The sequence below is a fragment of the Pongo pygmaeus genome, chromosome 6 (genome assembly GCF_028885625.2).
Source record: "Pongo pygmaeus isolate AG05252 chromosome 6, NHGRI_mPonPyg2-v2.0_pri, whole genome shotgun sequence".
NCBI classification, from domain to species: Eukaryota; Metazoa; Chordata; class Mammalia; order Primates; family Hominidae; genus Pongo; species Pongo pygmaeus.
Window position 1 is genome coordinate 109,369,458 of NC_072379.2, and position 19,176 is coordinate 109,388,633.

The window sequence follows — 19,176 nt, forward strand, 5'->3', positions numbered from 1 at the left end:
TCCTACAAGAACTCCTCAAGGAAGCACTAAACATGGAAAGGAACAACCGGCACCAGCCACTGCAAAAACATACCAAACTGTAAAGACTATCGACACTGTGAAGAAACTGCATAAACTAATGGGCAAAATAACCAGCTAGCATCATAATGGCAGGATCAAATTCACACATAACAATATTAACCTTAAATGTAAATGGGCTAAATGCTCCAATTAAAAGACACAGACTGGCAAATTGGATGAAGAGTGAAGACCCAATGGTGTGCTGTATTCAGGAGACCCATCTCACATGCAAAGACACACATACGCTCAAAATAAAGGGATGGAGGAATATTTACCAAGCAAACGGAAAGAAAAAAAAAGCAGGGGTTGCAATCCTAGTCTCTGATAAAACAGACTTTAAACCAACAAAGATCAAAAGAGACAAAGAAGGACATTACATAATGGGAAAGGGATCAATGCAACAAGAAGAGCTAACTATCCTAAATATATATGCACCCAATACAGGAGCACCCAGATTCATGAAGCAAGTTATTAGAGACCTATCTAGAGACTTAGACTCCCACATAATAATAGTGGGAGACTTTAATACCCCACTGTCAACACTAGACAGATCCATGAGACAGAAAATTAACAAAGATATTCAGGACTTGAACTCAGCTCTGGACCAAGCAAACCTAATAGACATCTACAGAACTCTGCACCTCAAATCAACAGAATATACATTCTTCTCAGCACCACACTGTACTTATTCTAAAATTGACCACATAATTGCAAGTAAAACACACCACAGCAAATGCAAAAGAATGCAAATCATAAAAGTCTCTCAGACCACAGTGCAATCAAATTAGAACTCAGGATTAAGAAACTCACTCAAAACTGCACAACTATATAGAAACTGAACAACCTGCTCCTGAATGACTACTGGGTACATAACAAAATGAAGGCAGAAATAAACATGTTCTTTGAAACCAGTAAGAACAAAGACACAATGTACCAGAATCTCTGGGACACATGTAAAGCAGTGTGTAGAGGGAAATTTATAGCACTAAATGCCTACAAGAGAAAGCAGGAAAGATCTAAAATTGACATCCTAACATCACAATTGAAAGAACTGGAGAAGCAAGAGCAAACAAATTCAAAAGCTAGCAAAAGACAAAAAATAACTAAGGTAAGTGCAGAACTGAAGGAGACAGAGACACAAAAAACCATTCAAAAAAATCAGTGAATCCAGAAGCTGGTTTTTTGAAAAGATCAACAAAATTGATAGACTACTAGCAAGACTAATAAAGAAAAAAGAGAGAAGAATCAAATAGATGCAATTAAAAATGATAAAGAGGATACCACCAATCCCACAGAAATACAAACTACTGTCAGAGAATACTATAAACACCTCTACACAAATAAACAGAAAATCTAGAAGAAACAGGTAAACTCCTGGACACATACACCCTCCTAAGACTAAACCAGGAAGAAGTGGAATCCCTGAATAGACCAATAACAAGTGCTGAAACTGACGCAACAATTAATAGCCTACCAGCCAAAAAAAGTCCGGGAATTGATAGATTCATAGCCGAATTCTACCAGAGGTACAAAGAGGAGATGGTACCATTCCTCCTGAAACTATTCCAGACAACAGAAAAAGAGGGAATCCTTCCTAACTCATTTATGAGGCAAGCACCATCCTGATACCAAAACCTGGCAGAGACACAACAAAAAAGGAAATTTCAGGCCAATATTCCTGATGAACATCGATGTCAAAATCCTCAATAAAATACTAGCAAACCAAATCCAGCAGCACATCAAAAGGCTTATCCACCACGATCAAGTTGGCTTCATCCCTGGGATGCAAAGCTGGTTCAACATATGCAAATCAATAAACATAATCCATGACATAAACAGAACCAATGACAAAAACCACATGATTATATCAACAGATGCAGAAAAAGCCTTTGACAAAATTCAACAGCCCTTCATGCTAAAAACTCTCAATAAACTAGGCATTGATGGAACATATCTCAAAATAATAAACACTATTTATGACAAACTGACAGCCAATATCATACTGAATGGGCAAATACTGGAAGCATTCCCTTTGAAAACCAGCACAAGACCAGGATACCCTCTCTCACCACACCATTCAACACAGTGTTGGAAGTTCTGGCCAGGGCAATCAGGCAAGAGAAAGAAATAAAGGGTATTCAATTAGGAAAAGAGGAAGTCAAATTGTCTCTGTTTGAAGATGACACGATTGTATATTTAGAAAACCTCATCATCTCAGCCCAAAATCTCCTTAAGCTGATAAGCAACTTCAGCAAAGTGTCAGGATACAAAATCAATGTGCAAAAATCCAAAGCATTCCTATACACCAATAACAGACAAACAGAGAGCCAAATCACAAGTAACTCCCATTCACAACTGTTACAAAGAGAATAAAATACCTAGGAATCCAATTTACAATGGATGTGAAGGACCTCTTCAAGGAGAACTATAAACCACTGCTCAAAGAAATAAGAGAGGACACAAACAAATGGAAGAACATTCCATGCTCATGGATAGGAAGAATCAATATCATAAAAATGGCCATACTGCCCTAAGTAATTTATAGATTTAATGCTATCCTGATCAAGCTACCATTGACTTTCTTCACAGAACTAGAAAAAACTACTTTAAATTTCATATGGAACCAAAAAAGAGCCTGCATAGCCAAGACAATGCTAAGCAGAAAGAAAAAACCTGGAGGCATCACGCTGTCTGACTTTAAACTACACTACAAGGCTACAGTAACAAAAACAGCATGGTACTGGTATCAAAACAGATATATAGACCAATGGAACAGAAGAGAGGCCTCAGAAATAACGCCACACATACACAATCATCTGATCTTTGACAAACCTGACAAACACAAGCAATGAAGAAAGGATTCCCTATTTAATAAATGGTGTTGGGAAAACTGGCTACCCATATGTAGAAAACTGAAACTAGATCCCTTCCTTACACCATATACAAAAATTAACTCAAGACGGATTAAAGACTTAAACCTAAGACCTAAAACCATAAAAACCCTAGAAGAAAACCTAGGCAATACCATTCAGGACATTGGCATGGGCAAAGACTTCATGACTGAAACACCAAAAGCAATGGCAACAAATGGCAAAATAGACAAATGGGATCTGATTAAACTAAAGAGCTTTTGCACAGCAATAGAAACTATCATCAGCATGAACAGCCAACCTACGGAATGGGAGAAAATTTTTGCAATCTATCCATCTGACAAAGGGCTAATATCCAGAATCTACAAAGAACTTAAACAGATTTACAAGAAAAAAACAACCCCATCAAAAAGTGGGCAAAGGATATGAACAGACACTTCTCAAAAGAAGACATTTATGCAACCAACAAACATATGAAACAGAGCTCATCATCACTGGTCATTACAGAAATGCAAATCAAAACCACAATGAGATACCATCTCATGCCAGTTAGAATGGCAATCATTAAAAAGTCAGGAACAACAGATGTTGGAGAGGATGTGGAGAAATAGGAACACTTTTACACTGTTGGTGGGAATGTAAATTAGTTCAACCATTGTGGAAGACAGTGTGGTGATTCCTCAAGGATCTAGAACTAGAAATACCATTTGACCCAGCAATCTCATTACTGGGTATACACCCAAAGGACTATAAATCATTATACTATAAAGAGACATGCAAACGTTATGTTTATTGTGGCACTGTTCACAATAGCAAAGAGTCGGAACCAACCCAAATGCCCATCAATGATAGACTGCATAAAGAAAATGTGGTACATATACACCATGGAATACTATGCGGCCATAAAAAAGGATGAGTTCCTGTCCTTTGCAGGGACATGGATGGTGTTGGAAACCAACATTCTCAGCAAACTAACACAAGAACAGAAAACCCAAACTTGCATATTCTCACTCATAAGTGGGAGTTGAACAATGAGAACACATGTACACAGGGAGGGGAACATCACACACTAGGGCCTGTCAGGGGTTGGGGGCCCAGGGGAGGGATAGCATTAGGAAAAATACCTAATGTAGATGATGGGTTGATGGGTGCAGCAAACCACCATGGCACGTGTATACCTATGTAACAAACCTGCACATTCTGCACATGTACTTCAGAACTTAAAGTATAATAATAATAATAAAAACAATTGCCATTATGTTAAACTTCAGATTAGAGCAAACCTTTTGCAGCTAACACTTAGCTCCCAGAAAATAATGCTTTTGCTTAGACAAGCTGCCAGGACTAAACTCTAACAGCATAAATATGTCACTAAAATAAAAACTTTTCAATAGACAAACACTGTAAGGATTACCTGGTTTAAGTTTCCAAGTGTAAATTCAATTTGAAATGATATAGCTAAAAATCTCTGTGGTCTTAGGAATTTTTTTAAACTTCTACAAAGAGAGTGCACAGTTACAGCTTCTACTCACTGATCTGGGCCTTCAGAAACACATCAATACACATAGTACATAAGAACCAGCTATAAGAGTTTTTTTATCAATACAAAGCAAGGTCACTGCATTATAGAAAGACTCAGCACTCTGTTTATTTCACTTCCATAAAGGGATTGTTCAAGGGCAAATTCTAAAAGAATAATTCCGAGAAGCATTGAAACCCCTGGAAAAACAGACAGCTTTGGTAAAACCCTGAATATCTATTGGGATATTCTTGGATTGTGTTGTAAATAGAAGCAAAGCGTGTATTTGAATAAAATTGTTTGCATTTATCTTTACATATTTTAAAGTAAATGCCTTTACTCCTTATTTCAAAGCAATGGAAAGGAATATAAATACCAAGAAAACAATAAATTAATAGCAATTATGGTGATTCACTCTGGAAAATCAAGATAAATAAGAAAAACTTACAACAATTAAATGCTGACAAAATTGTAATTGTAATGAGGGCCTGCCCCATGCTAGACACCGTAGGTTGCTGAGATTACTGTTAATGCTTCCCAAATACTGTATTTTCTGTACACAGGCCACATTAATGATAGGGAACAAGGCCAGGACGAGGGTGAAACTAGTGAGGTGTTTAATTTGGGCACCAAATGTAAGGAGGCACATACACACAAAAATCCCCTTAGTAATCCAAACAAACAATATTTTAATGAAATATTTTTAAAATAAAAAAGCAGAAAATCCATGATGAACAAAATATTGAAATTTTAATAAATGTCTATCAGAAATCATATACCAAATACTACTTGGTTCAAGTGGAAATGATAAAAGCAATTTCACATCTAAAAATGTTTTCAGAGTGAAAAGAAGATAAACCTTTTCAGTAGAATGTCTTGTTTCTTTTTAATACTTTCGGATTTTCCTTAACGAATACTCTCTTGAGATCATAATGGGAAAACAACATCCAGAATCTTTCCACTTCGTCCCTCACTAAGAGACTTAAAAAAAAAAAAAAAAAAAAATCATGTGTAAGACACAGGGATCTTTAGAAGAGAGTCATTATGGAAAGACAGTGCATTAGTATTTACAAAGTAAATCTCATTATATATGATAGATGGTTAGAACCAGAAAAAAAATTTTAAAAAGAAAAATATCATGACAATACTCCTTTAGAAACATACTTAATATTTGGCTAACCTCCTGTTTTCCTGTTTTTTCCATTGTCTAGATGTTTCAACTGATTTTTCTAAGCCTTTTACAAACAATCTTTTAGAAAGCCAACATTCAAGCAACTCTAAGAGGCCTTGAGGAAATAAGATGAAACATTCATAAGAAACAAAAGCAAGAGCACTAAAGAGAAAAAAAGAATAACCCTGATAACCAGTCAATGCTCTAGGAAATTTTCTTTGGAACACTGAAACAAGATCTAGCTGTAACATAATAAATTGTAATAAGGTAAAGAAGGTAGCTGCCTCACAGCTGTCACACAGCAAGTTAGTAACCAGGAAATTCTAATATTTAATGACTAAAGATAGGTTTGTTTAAGCCTAGATTGCATTTTATGAATGAAAATAAATACTTCTAAATTAATGGCTTTGTGATCATGTGTAACCTTAAAATATTTTATATTCATTCATATTAAATGTCATAAGATTTAAAAAAAACTAATAATATTTTTAAATAAAATGAAAGAATACATGGATTATGACCTTATATGATCACATGCAACCCAAAACCTTTAACTTCCGAGTGGTTGTAGAATTTAGAACCCACAAAATTCTCATCCCACTTGGCGGGAAAGATTATTGCAACTGCTGATCCTAAGCCCCACACTAAGATTTTCTAAATCATTATCTCTAGGTTTAGCATCCCATAAATGGCACTTTTAGGAAAAACCCCCTGTGATACTTACATTTATGTCCAAGTTTGAGAACCACTGCTTAATATAGAATTTTAACCTAGGCTTTTAGAAATAGGCATGAAGAAAATAGCTCCTGGGATGGATTTTGAGGTTTAGTGCTATAGAAATGGTCAGCTACAAAGCATTATACAGGATATATAATCTCTTCTGGTTCAGTCTTATTACTGATGGTAATTACAATAGATTTCTTGGGATGAATAATTGGCCATTACTGTAGAAAAAAATTCAAAAGTATGTTTTGATGCCTTTATTGTCTTGATCTTAAACTGTCTAACCAATGATCATAGAATTTTTGGTTTTGTCTTTTAAAAATGTTTCTGTGTCCTAGATTATGAGACACTATAATTACCAACTTTTCTATTTATATATACACATTTATATATCTAATGATTTTACTTGCTGTGTTTAAAAATCCTGGTTATGATTATATTAAACAATACAAAGTCACTGGGACACTCACTCTATTGTTTTCAAGTCTAGTATTCCAGGGTCTTTGGATTCTCTGGCCGTCCATTACTACGGCAGCAGGGTTGTTCTGACATCATGAAGATCCTCTGATACACATCTCCTACTGTACGGCAGCAGGGTTGTTCTGACATCATGAAGATCCTCTGATACACATCTCCTACTGCTTCAGGGACAAACTGGTAGAGGCAGGCAGGCCCACCTTCAGCCAATCAAAGAAGAAACCCTCAGACTCTGAAGGGATGTGGGGAAGAGAAGAGAAAACAGCTTGCCTAAAAGAAGAGATTGGGTTGACAATACTCTTGATGATCAGCGGGAAATAGAAGGAAACCTGAATTTGTAGTAAGACAAACATCACAGATTATTGAATATTACAGCTGGAACAGATTTGAGAGAACAAATAAATAAGGCCTTTCATTTTACCAATGAGGAAGTAAATACAAGAAGAAGTTAAGTAGATTGCTAAGTCCTTTAAAGGAAAGAATCTCACAGGTCACCACACTAACACTTGTTTATTATGGTTTCCATGAAGTTGCTTTAACTCATAATGGAGTATGGAGTATAAGCTTTTCCTTTGTAGCAGTTATGCTTTATGGGAAATGCTTGGTTGATGCTGGGGGAGCAGAAGGTAAGGAGAATGAAAGAAATCACTGCAAATACTTCCAAACTCCATTGCTTTTTTGTAAATCAACAATTAGTTTTTAAATCACCTGGAATCCTTCTACCTCAAATAATCTAGTTAGTTCAATGTGCTTTCAAACTACCTACTTAAATAGAAGACTCTACTCAACATGATCTTAGATATTAGAAAAGGGAATAGAGAAAAGTATGGATGACCCATGATGGCTTCCTTTGATCAGAATACTTCTTTTCATTTGCTAATTCATAGCCAAGAAGTGGAGACCAGGTTTACTTTCATTACTGATCCCTGCAAATGGGCATAATGCCTTCTGACATTTAACTTTTATGGCCAAAATCCCATATAGTGTTATATAGGATTTGTGTATAAAGAAGCTCACATTTCAATGAAATGTTGAATTCTAAACTATTACAGCAATATCGTGATACCTCAATTTTCTAATAACCACATGCAGGAATTACCAATGTATTCATTACTTGTGGCCCTTAAGTGGACACTCATATTGGTAGATACCAAGAACACATGATAGTACATCATGTCTGATTTTTCAAAAGAAAAGCAGCCAAAGAGAAATGGCCAAAAAGGTAAGAGGCTTTCATTTGAAAGCGTGTGTGTGAGTGTGGTGTGTGCGTGTGTGTGTGTGTGTGTGGTTAGTAGAAGAGGAAAAAAGACAAAATAGGGTGGGAATATAGACAGTGGAGGAAAATTATGTCTAAACACCACTATAATTAACTTATTCTTTGTTCAGGAATCATTATGGTGATAAAAATAGAAGGACAAATAGGGGCTCAGCTATCTTTACTTCTTGTCATAAAGGTTTTGGGGTTCCATCTAAGCATCCCGTAAACGGGTCTTAAGTTTCTTTCTACAAAATCTGCATAGCTTGAAACCATCATCACATTTATTTCACTATCAAAGAAACTCTTCAACTATCATTTTTCCTATCCTCTTTTCAAGATTATACATTTCCATCAAAGAATCTATCTATTTTGGGAGGCTGTCCTTAAAAAGGGTGTCAAAAGGTAAAAGATATCAATATTCAAGTCATAGTGCCACAGGAGGAAAAAGTAGGGTAATGGTTTACCAGATCTTTTTCTATGTTTTACTGCTATTGTAAAAATAATGATGTCCCAATTAATATAATCAGTGAATATGGATGCTACAACAAGACAAATAATACCTTATTTCATAGATGACCGGGGTTAACTAATGGTCCTTGTTCAGAAAGTCCAGATTTAATACTCTGTAGAAGTAGAGTACAGTTTTTCTATCTATGAATTGTACTTTTTATAGAAATCTGTCAGCTTTACTCAGCAGCTATCTCTACCTAAAGGCATATCTGTTCTGGATTAAATGTCAGTCCTCTTTTCTCTTCTTCCTGCTTTTCTATGGGTACAGAAATAGTTTATAGAAAATGAAAAGTTATTTTTGGGTCTAGTGATATTAACTTGGATTTTGAATTTTGGAAATTCTTGTTAGAATTTTTTAAGTGAACAGATACACATCTGCTTACTGCTTAGTATAAATCTAATTATAATCAAACTCATAAAATAATGTTAGAAAAACTAATATACAAAAGAAAATTTTCAAGGTACTGTAATATATTTGCCATAAGAGCCTTCTGCTGGTAATTGGAAGATTCAGCTTTACTTCACTGTTTAATCACCCACAAAACTGTTTATTGCCCTATATATTCCTCCAACAAGAACATTATGCTCTTAACGTGGCCCTCAGAGAACCAGGGAATACAGGAGGGTTACAGTATGTTCTATTTTTTTTTCAAATATTACATTTGAAATTGAATTCAAATGACAAATTTTAATCTGACCATCAGGCTCTGACAACACATACTCCTATTAGTACATACTTGAACTGAAAGAGGTTATTATTTGATGCAGAATGATACAGGCACTGGATTAAGGCATAAATAACAATATCTGCAACATAAGCTATGGGTCTAAAATATTAACTTTTAATTACATATGGTTAATCCTCAGTTTAGACCATAAAATTACAGTTTTTAAAGAAACTCTTAAATATTTTGTTCATAAATATGTTTACTGCATGTTTGTATATATTCATTTAGGTATATTTAGTTTTCTTTCTAAAGCTTTTAAATAAATATAACAATTACAAACTACTACTTTTTTATTCAAAAGAAACTTTTTTCACAATCATTAGAAAAATAAAACTAGCTGCCATTAGTAATTTCTAGACAAAAATAGAGAAAAGTTAACAGACTGGTTATTTAAAATACTGTTTAAAAGACTTTTTAAAACTTAAGTACTTATTTACAATTGTAGTTATGTAGTTCTACACCTGTAGTTTAAGTTTTTACACAGATATGCATATTGTGTGATAGTCACAATCTAAATATAGCATCACATATTTATAGAGCACCTAATGTGTGCTGAGCACTGTACAAGGCATAGGGATACAGAGATTTAAAAAATGTCTCTTCTCTGAATGAGCTTTAGAGTATAGTGGTGTGAAAGATATTTAAACAGATCCTTACAATGTTCTATGTAAGGCTATAGTGAAGTTGTTAAAAGGTGTAGCTGAACTGAGGAGAAGAAGATGGGTCTTAGAAGAGAAGCGGAAGTTTGCTGGGTTGATAAGACTGGGACAAACATATCTGGTAGGTGCTGTAGGAAACAACATTAGGTGCTACAGCCTGGAGGGATTAGAGGCCATGCAAAAATTTTGGTTGAATAAGCACTAGTACTGTAGTTTGGTATTTCTGGAGCAAGAAAGGAAAAGACACAGAAGGAGAGAATATCTGGAAGTATTCTATATTGCCATTTTAAAGGAGGTCATTCATGCTATAGGTGATGAGGAGCCATTTAACAAACTTTATGCAAAAAAGATGTGGTAAGATTTGCATGTAAGATAACCTTATTAGCAGCTTTGTGGATGACAGATTAAACAGCACAGTTAAAGGCAAGAAGACTACTGAAGGGACCACTATTAGAATCTAGACTAGAAATGATGAACACGTGAATTAGGATAGCCGATGTAGAGATAAGAAGGAAGATGCAGACATGAGACATATTTAGGAGGTGGAAAACAAATAGTCTGCTCTGATTAATTAGATGGTGCATGAGGAAAAGAGAGAAGCCACCAGTGATGCCCAGGTTCTGTCCTGGATCATGGAGAATAAAGAGGTTTTTCTTTAGAGACAAAGCAGAAATAGCAGGCTAGTGGCTGGAGTAGAAGGAGGTGCAGTTACATCCATTCTGAGTAAGCTCTAGATCCCTATATTTACAAGTGATGATACTTAGTAGGCAGTGGAATGAAGCATATATATTTTGAAGCCCAGATGGAAGATATAGGATGGAAATAGTGTTTGTGCCTCAGCTGCTTAAAATGTTATTTTGAACCCATGGCTAGAGTATACTGCAGTCTGAATAGTCAGCAAAGAAGTAGGCCAAGCACCGAACCCTGAGAATGACTGATTCTGGAATGGGCAGGCCATAAAGAATATTAGATAGGTTCATGTCAGGGAAATAAACCTTAGAAAACTTTAAAATTATACTCATGCATACATTTCTATTCTATATGCCAACTGTTAATTTAAGTTACAGGACTTGTTTTGATTACTGCCTTTATATAGAAAATTGTTAAGAAAGATGATCTTAAATACTGAGAGTTTCAAAAATTATCCTTTCCAATGAAAGATACTGGCTTGCTCTTAGCTTTCAGTTATGGCTAATGAAGACAGGAGGTCAGGCTGTGGAAAAGGAACCCAATCAGTAAGGGTTTGATCTCTTCCTGTAGCCTTTCTTCTTCCATTTTTTAAGAGAATGGTTTATACATTTTATTTGTATATGTTTATACATATTTATTGTATTTACTATGTGGCAGGGAGTGTTTGTGGCATTATATGCAGCATGTAATGAAAGATACTAAAATTCCTGCCCTGGGGAGCTTAAATTCAAGTGGGTCAGATAAATAACAAACCAAATAAATAAGTTAAATGATATAGCATGTTAGTTAGATTGAAATACGCGTAATGCAGAAATATAAAGTCAGAAAGAGGCATAGGGAGGGAATTCAGTGTTGGAGGCAAGGGGTGAAATCAGGGCTGGCTTCACGGGTGTGCAACCTGGGGAGTCACCCAGGGAACCACATCCAGAAGGGCTTCGTGTTTGGTTTAATACTCATCATCACCATCTAGAGCTTAAAAATTTTTTAACAAGCTATTCTGCATTTTCATTTTGCACTGTACCCCTCAAATGATGCAGTTGATTCTGGTTGTAATTTTAAATATGGTGGGCGAGGGAGGCCTGTATGCAATGTCTTTTATTATTTGGCTCACCAGATATGCTCTCCACATTTCTCTTGAACTCTGTCCCAGGAGGCTATGTGGATTGTATTAGTGGGCTCCTTTGCCCTCTGGCTTCTGATTTGGTACAAATAATGAGGATCCCCAGTTGAAGTTCAAAGGTCACTGCTTTTCTCAAGGGAGGCCTGTCTACCCATATCTCATATACCGGGTTCCATAAGTGCTCCCAGCCCTTGTCCAGCAGTGATAACAGCTCTGCTTTATCAGGCCTGGGATATGCATATCCTCCCTGGACTCCCTCTGCTCCCTGCCCATACCTTTGTTAAATCTTTCTTAAATTTTTCTACTTTGAGTATGTCATCTGTGTTTTGCCAGCACTCTGACGGAAAAAGCCTAATTAGGAAGGCAGCACTTGAGAAGACTCCTGAAAGTGGGGAGGGGAAGCCATGCAGCTGTTTGGAGGAAGATAATTTCAGGCACTGGAAACAGCCACGGGGAAGGTGGTAGAAGGAAGTGGGATTGGGGATTCTGGGGTAGAAGTAGGAGTGATGTAGTAAATGAGTTCAGTTTCATTCATTAAAAGCTTGAAATTTCTACTAACCACCAAGTAAATAAGAGATAGGAATTAAAACTAGAATATGTTGCCCTAGGAGTTAGGGAAGAAAATGTTTCAAAGAGGAAGGAAGGATGGAGCTGGTATGTCAAAGTAGCTGAAGGTCAAATAAGATGAGGATGAAGAATGGATAAGTGAAGTTAGCATCTTGGAGTCATTATTAACATTGAGAAGACCGGTTTTTGTATGGTGACGTGGGTAAAAATCTGACTGGAGTGGACTTAAGAGAATGGGAGGAGGGAAAACACCAGTTGTGAGTAAAGACAATTTTTTAAAGGAGTTTCGCGGTGAAGAAAAGGAGAGAAATAGGAAGTCACTGGAGGCAGAAGCAGAGAGACAGAGATTTTAAAAAATATATAGAATAACAAACAGCAAGTTAGTATGCTATTGGGAAAGATCTTATAGACAGGATAATATTGATGACTCAGGAGATAGCATAAGAATTGCTAAAGCCATGTCCTTGTAGGTGAAAGGGGATGAGTCTAGTAAATAAGTAGAGTGCAGCCCTGGCTATGAGCAAGAAGAGGTCTCAGGGCATGTGACATTGAGCTATTTAGTAGATAATAATCAATCAATATTGACTTTCAGTATTCCTATAATACAACCTTCCAATACTTTGTGAGCAGTCAGGACGTTAGTATATAATCAAGATCTTGGAGTTTAACTCACTATTTTTTCACTGATGAGCTCCAAGACCCCAGACAAAACATCCAACCTTTGTGAGACTTAGTTTGCCTTTAATTATAAAATGTAGTAACTACTGGTCATTGCAGTGCCTGGAAAATTAATGAGTTATATAAGTAAACCTCCCCAGGTGCCAAATCTCTCTGATGTTGCTGCTACAGAACTTCATAGAGAGAAAAAAATGAAAAGTGCTTATAGACAGAGACGTCTAGCAATAGCCAGTGGAGATCTTTTCACGGTCTGTTACCTGATTTTGTTACCTTAAATTTCCTCCAGATGAAAGGTATTTTAGTCTCTATGCCTTAATACTCACTGCAATTTTCATTTCTGAGAAAACTGTTTTATATAAGCTGCACGTTTAGTATTCTACTTGCCATTATTTCCATGAGAATCTTGCATGCGACGCTTGACCACAGATTCATCATCCTTGGAGACACAGCTCAAATGTCACTGCCACTGGAAGACATTCCTGAGTCACCCCCAGGGAGAACATCTCCTTCTTGTTCCTATTGTACTCTGTTCATACCTGTGCTATGACACTGAACAGGCTGCCTTGTAACGATCTGTTTACATTTCTATCTCTTCCAGACCATGAGCACCTTATCTTACCTTCCTCTGAGTCTTCAGTGACTTGCACAGAGTAGATGTGAGATAAATATTTGCCGAATGAATGAATTTAAATATAAATTTCTGAAAGGAGGCTGGTCAAATAAAATAGCATGATATGCGAGGAAAGAAATGGAATAAATGGATACTAAGGCAGAAGGTTTGTATAAGTGTTCATGAGAAAAGGAGGTTCATGATGCATATTCTTATTAATTCTAAGTATTTTATAAAGAGGCCCTATTTTCAAAAATGGCTATGGTAAAAAAGAGTCAGGGAACACATGCTTGACTAGGCTTTAATATTAAAAACAGATTTTGGAGCTGCTTTATTTCCTTTCTTGGTAACATGTATGTACAGACAGACTTAGGGATTTACTTGTTTCCTTAAGAAAGTATATACATGCCCTTGTTCAACTTTTATTTCTAGGGGAATCCTGACGTCAATGAACTACTGAAGTTATAGCTTCAATAATTTCAAATAAGAGAGGATACAAATGAATTGAGTTTATGTTGTATGAATTTTCAGAATTGAACTTCCTGGCAGAAGCAAAGTTGCTTATTATTATTAGATTCATTCTTTCCCAACCCAGTTACTCTTTTTTCCCCTGCTGTGAGGTCTCTGTCTTTGAATTCTTTATTAAGCTTTTTAATAGACAATCTGCTTCAGCACTTTCTGAGGGGAAAAAAAGCTTCCTTTTCTCCCCACAATGCCAGTTAAGCCTTCCATTTAATATGAAATCAAGTGGAGACATCTGTGCTTTGTCATCACAAAAGAAAACCGTTTTATTTTTCTAATTATTATCTACTTATCAGCCTTGGGTTGAGAATTCACTTGCTTTTGTGCCACCTTGAGAATTCAGTCTTAATTCTCCACGTCCAGGCCTAAGATAGTATCATTCCCTTTCTATTAGTGTTTATCTGCATCTGCCTTAGAGAAGTTGTTTACATCCAATATTGGACTACCCTTCACATTAAGTTTAAATTGGAAACTTCTTTTTCTAAGAGAGATAATCTGTGTAGTGTTCAGGAAAGTACAATAATTCAGCAATAGATGAAAATGTTTTAAAACTGTGAAGGGCTCTGAAGCTGATGTTTTCCATTATCAGTTGTTTGTTTAGGTAAATTACATTAAAGGTCAGAAATGAAATGCCCGTACCAACAACTAGACTGAGAAGTGGTCTATTACTCACTGCTTTCAGCTTATATAAAAGAGTTTTTGTTGTCTCCAACTCCCAGGAGGGCAACTGCTGGGAAGGAATGAAGTGCCTAGAAGATACCAATCCATATTGAAAGGCAGCAGAGTGTTGGTTATGTTTTCCTTCCAACATGTCACAGAATTGAATCTTTTTTGGTCTGTGCTTTCTTTTTGTTCTACAATATATTTATTTCAAAATCTCTCACAGCACTGCAATACCTGGAATATCTCAAAAGGTTTGCTGACTATTGTTAACAGCTCTGACTAAACACCTATTTCTTACTACAAGTGTAGAACACCAGATAGGATCATCACAGTAGGCACCTCACAAGGATCATGTAGACCTTAGAGGAAATTATGGCCCAACAAGCCACAGGAGCCAGAGAAGTCAAACCAGATGTATAAGTGACATAAGTGGGTTGAAGAATAGAGAAAGCAAACATTGCAATGCAGCAATAGCAGGTGAATTTTAAAAGCATCTGCTACCAAATACAGGGCTTGCTGATAAGTAAGGGAGAATGAGAGCTGTTGGTATATCAGACTAGTTCTTCCTATGGATGGCTGAGATTCAAAGTTAGTCCACCTTTCAGCCAGTCAAATTTTAAACTTTTGGTGTCAGCAAATATCTCTAACATAGTGGGATTCCAGAAGGGGACTAAGTGGTTTCTCAGTCTGTGGAATATGAGCATTCCACCGGAAAAACAAATGAGAAATAATGACTTCTTGACGATGGGGATAGTAAAAAACAAAAATATAGCCATTCCTCTTTATCTACCTCACATCAAGCCCTACTGACTGTTTAGCAAACAAAGCTTTCCAATGATCAATGATGTCCTTTCCATGACAGAAGAATCTTGAACTCGTCAACCTAGATTCAGATATAGTACTAGGATGGAATTAGACCCATCTCTATTTAGGCTGGTTATAAGAAATCAAGAACGCTATGCTGAAGTCCTTCCTAATGATCTCCAAAAGTCAACATATTCTACAGGAAGGATTCACAGTGCCATAAAATTGAAGTAGATATGCATCAATCAAGTACCTCTCAGGAGATTTTAAATTTTTATAAAAATAACCATTTATAGTTATCAGATGCTTACTGTAGGCTGGGAACTTACTATGTGTAAAGGCTAACCTCATTGACATGTGCTGTCTAATGTAATCCTTATAACTATCTTGTGAAGCAAATATGATTACAAATCCAATTTCACAGATGAGGAACCTGAGGCTTAAAGAGTTTAAACAAACACTTAGCTGTTAATTGGAAGCTTGAGCCCTTAACCTCTACGCCATGCTGAGTATAAATCACAGCTTATTCATTTGTCTAACTTCTGACCTCTAGTGTCATCATGACAATTGTCAGGTCTACATAACATACCTTAAATATTCTGTTTGTACCAAAGCTAAACACTGCCAACATAGCTCCCTGGTCAACACAGGGTCCGTACCTCTGCCCCTGGCCCACTCCTAGCTTCTACCTAGACTGAGGTCCTAAAAGCAGATAATTCTTTGAATTCTTTCTCTACAACCATCATCCTTTCCTTTCCAAAGAATCATGGAACTTGGCAAATATTTTAACAGCTATTTTAAGACATTTAAAAGATTTAATTGCAACTTATTACATTTGCCTCCTAATGTATTTCCAAATTTTATTTCTCCCAAAAGTTATATAAAATAACTTCTTAGAGGTTTTATCTGGGAAAGAGACTTCTGGTAAATGTATCACTTTTTTTTTTCCCATCGGCAAGGTGCTTCAGAGTGCTCAGAAATGTATAAAATACTTGAGTTATAACTACAAAATTTTAAATTTCTAAAACTGTGGGTCCACAAAAACTATAAATCCTAATCAATCAATCTATGTAAGAAAACAAGCTTATGGCCTTCATGGTAAGACCACTACTGGCTGCAAAATGGCATGTTCTGTGTATAACGAACATGTTCATTTGAAGAGCTTATCACATTGCCTGAACATCAACTCCCGTCTAGGCCTGCCTCGGTATCATTCTCCAAGTCACCTTTGCTTCAAAATCTTGTATTTATCCTTCACTCTTTTGTATCCTTCTTGACCTCTTCACAAGCACCAAATCTTATTATTTTTTCTTTGAGTAGCTTTGTTTGGGAGGGCAGAGGTCAGAGGCAGGCTGCTAGGAATGGACTAGTGAAATCCTATGGAGGTCTCTAAGGAAATCTTATCTGCTGAATTGAGTTAATGTCCACTTGTATTTTGGACACATGCCCAGAAGCTAGTGGATAGCAGGGTCTTTTATAAGCAATACAATTCCCAAAAATCGAAAGCAAAAAATAAAAGATAATGTTCGGAGAGCAAGAGCAAGGGCAACCATAAAAATATACTCCACCCTGCATTTGTTTTTGAAAGCATTTCTCCCATTTTCTATTATTATTAATCAGGATTTGTTTAAAGTTTAATTTTAACTATTCTCTTTTCCTGTAACACTATATGCAATAAAACCATCCTTTGAGCTGGGGAATAGCTCCATGGTAACAGATTCTCAAACATCAGCACAGGATGGAGCTTTTAGTGTGTGATCACAGTTCAGCAAAGGAGGAGGAGGAAAATGAAGAAATCCACATTGGGTTTCTTTCCTTCTTTGGGATAACACCCTGAGAAAAAGAAATCAGCAATCTTGAGAGGTTACTGAGAGTGGGGGAAGGAAAATGGAGTCAAGTGATAGAACAAGCTTAACATTTCAATAAGCTAGTTATGGAATTTCCTTTGTTTTAGCTCCCTGAAGAAATGAAAAATACACTTTCTATTCAATAGAGAAGAAAATAACTTTCAACCCTGATGACACACTTTCCAGCATATACTGAATTTGATTCATTCATTCACTTATTCAACATTCATTGAGTGCCTACTCTGAGCAAGCAAAGCCCTATGGTGGGTAGTGTACTAGGGTCCAGGTTCATTAGCTTTTAATAGGATAAATCTTTGCGAAAGAGTGTTATATACACAACAAATTAAATGTTTCCATCTCAAATATCTAGCTGTACTAGAAGCTAGACATCAAAGTCCCACCTGAACACTACTAAATGGGAAGGTCTTTTATACACTTTCCTAATAGTTACCATATAACACTGACAAACCACTTAAATCTTTATAAAAACTTGATAATTTGCCTGCCAAGTTCAGCCAAACCTCACAAATTAGAGTAACTTGATTTAAAGCAGGGTAATAGTAAATTAGGCAAGTATTTCAAATAAGGGCCATTTTAAACTATCATCATCGTTGTTGGACAGAAATCCTCCTTAAAGAAAACTGATAATATTTTATATATGGAGCTTAGATTGTCTGTAGGTATATGGGTGCTTCTAAAGTACTTAAGGGTGTTTAATATCATTTGTTCTTCCAATCTTGTTTGCACTATTAATTTGGTTAATGGGTTAGCAATCCTTTCTTTATAGATAGCAGGAGAATAAACTTCAGCCCAGCTCCTTGCTAAATTATTACATTCTCTGAACAAATGGGGTGCAGATTAATGAGGTTTTACTCAAAGCCTTGAATTCACAGAAGCCTTAAATGAAGTGATACATCCTTGTTTCCATTTAATGAAAATAATAAAGAAATGAAAACTGACTTGAATACAAGGTAACAGAACTGGATAACTACCTGCCAACACTGAAATCATCTTCAAAGTACGCCTTTTGGCAAATGAAAGGGCTCTGACCACCTACTGACAATGCCAACTATATAACCACTTAAAGATGAACAAAAAAAGTACTTATAATCCTTTCTTGGGTGCAGTGAGTCTCACAATATGTCATAAATACATATAATCATATGGCACATTAACAATAAACTAAAGGGGGTTTCTGATTTTCAAGTTTTTAAATTCATTTAATCATAAAGCAATATATGAGTCCCCCTACTCAAAAAAGGCAAAGATTCCTATTTGCACTATTCAGCCAAAAATAAAGTGAATAGATGAAAGAATATCATCACATGTAATATTTTCTACATCAGTATATCAGGATCAAGCTTTTAAATAACTCACTGATATTAAGAATTCTCTGTATAAGGCAAAATTAATATCAACAAATCCTGTATTAAAAAATTGTGAACCTGACAAATCAACAAACATCTATTTTGAAATATTTGCTCATAAGGTCGCACCTAATTATAATAAAAATCCAAATGTAGGAGAATGAATATGTCAATGAAAGAGAATTATGACTTCAAAGTGGGAAAAGGAATATGTAGCTCCTTTTTTGTTACTAAATTACTTGGGGAGAAAATATTAGTATTTAAGTGCAGTATCATTACTCCTGAAAGAATTACTCATAAATCCATCAAGCTCAAAATAAATGCTACTATTAT

At 35.9% G+C, this 19,176-nt stretch overlaps 1 protein-coding gene across 6 annotated transcripts in view; it reads right to left on the reverse strand.

Moving 5' to 3' along the window:
* The window catches only part of IMMP2L (inner mitochondrial membrane peptidase subunit 2), a 945,432-nt gene that overhangs the window by 72,343 nt on the left and 853,913 nt on the right, over positions 1-19,176 (reverse strand). The window lies entirely within an intron of this gene.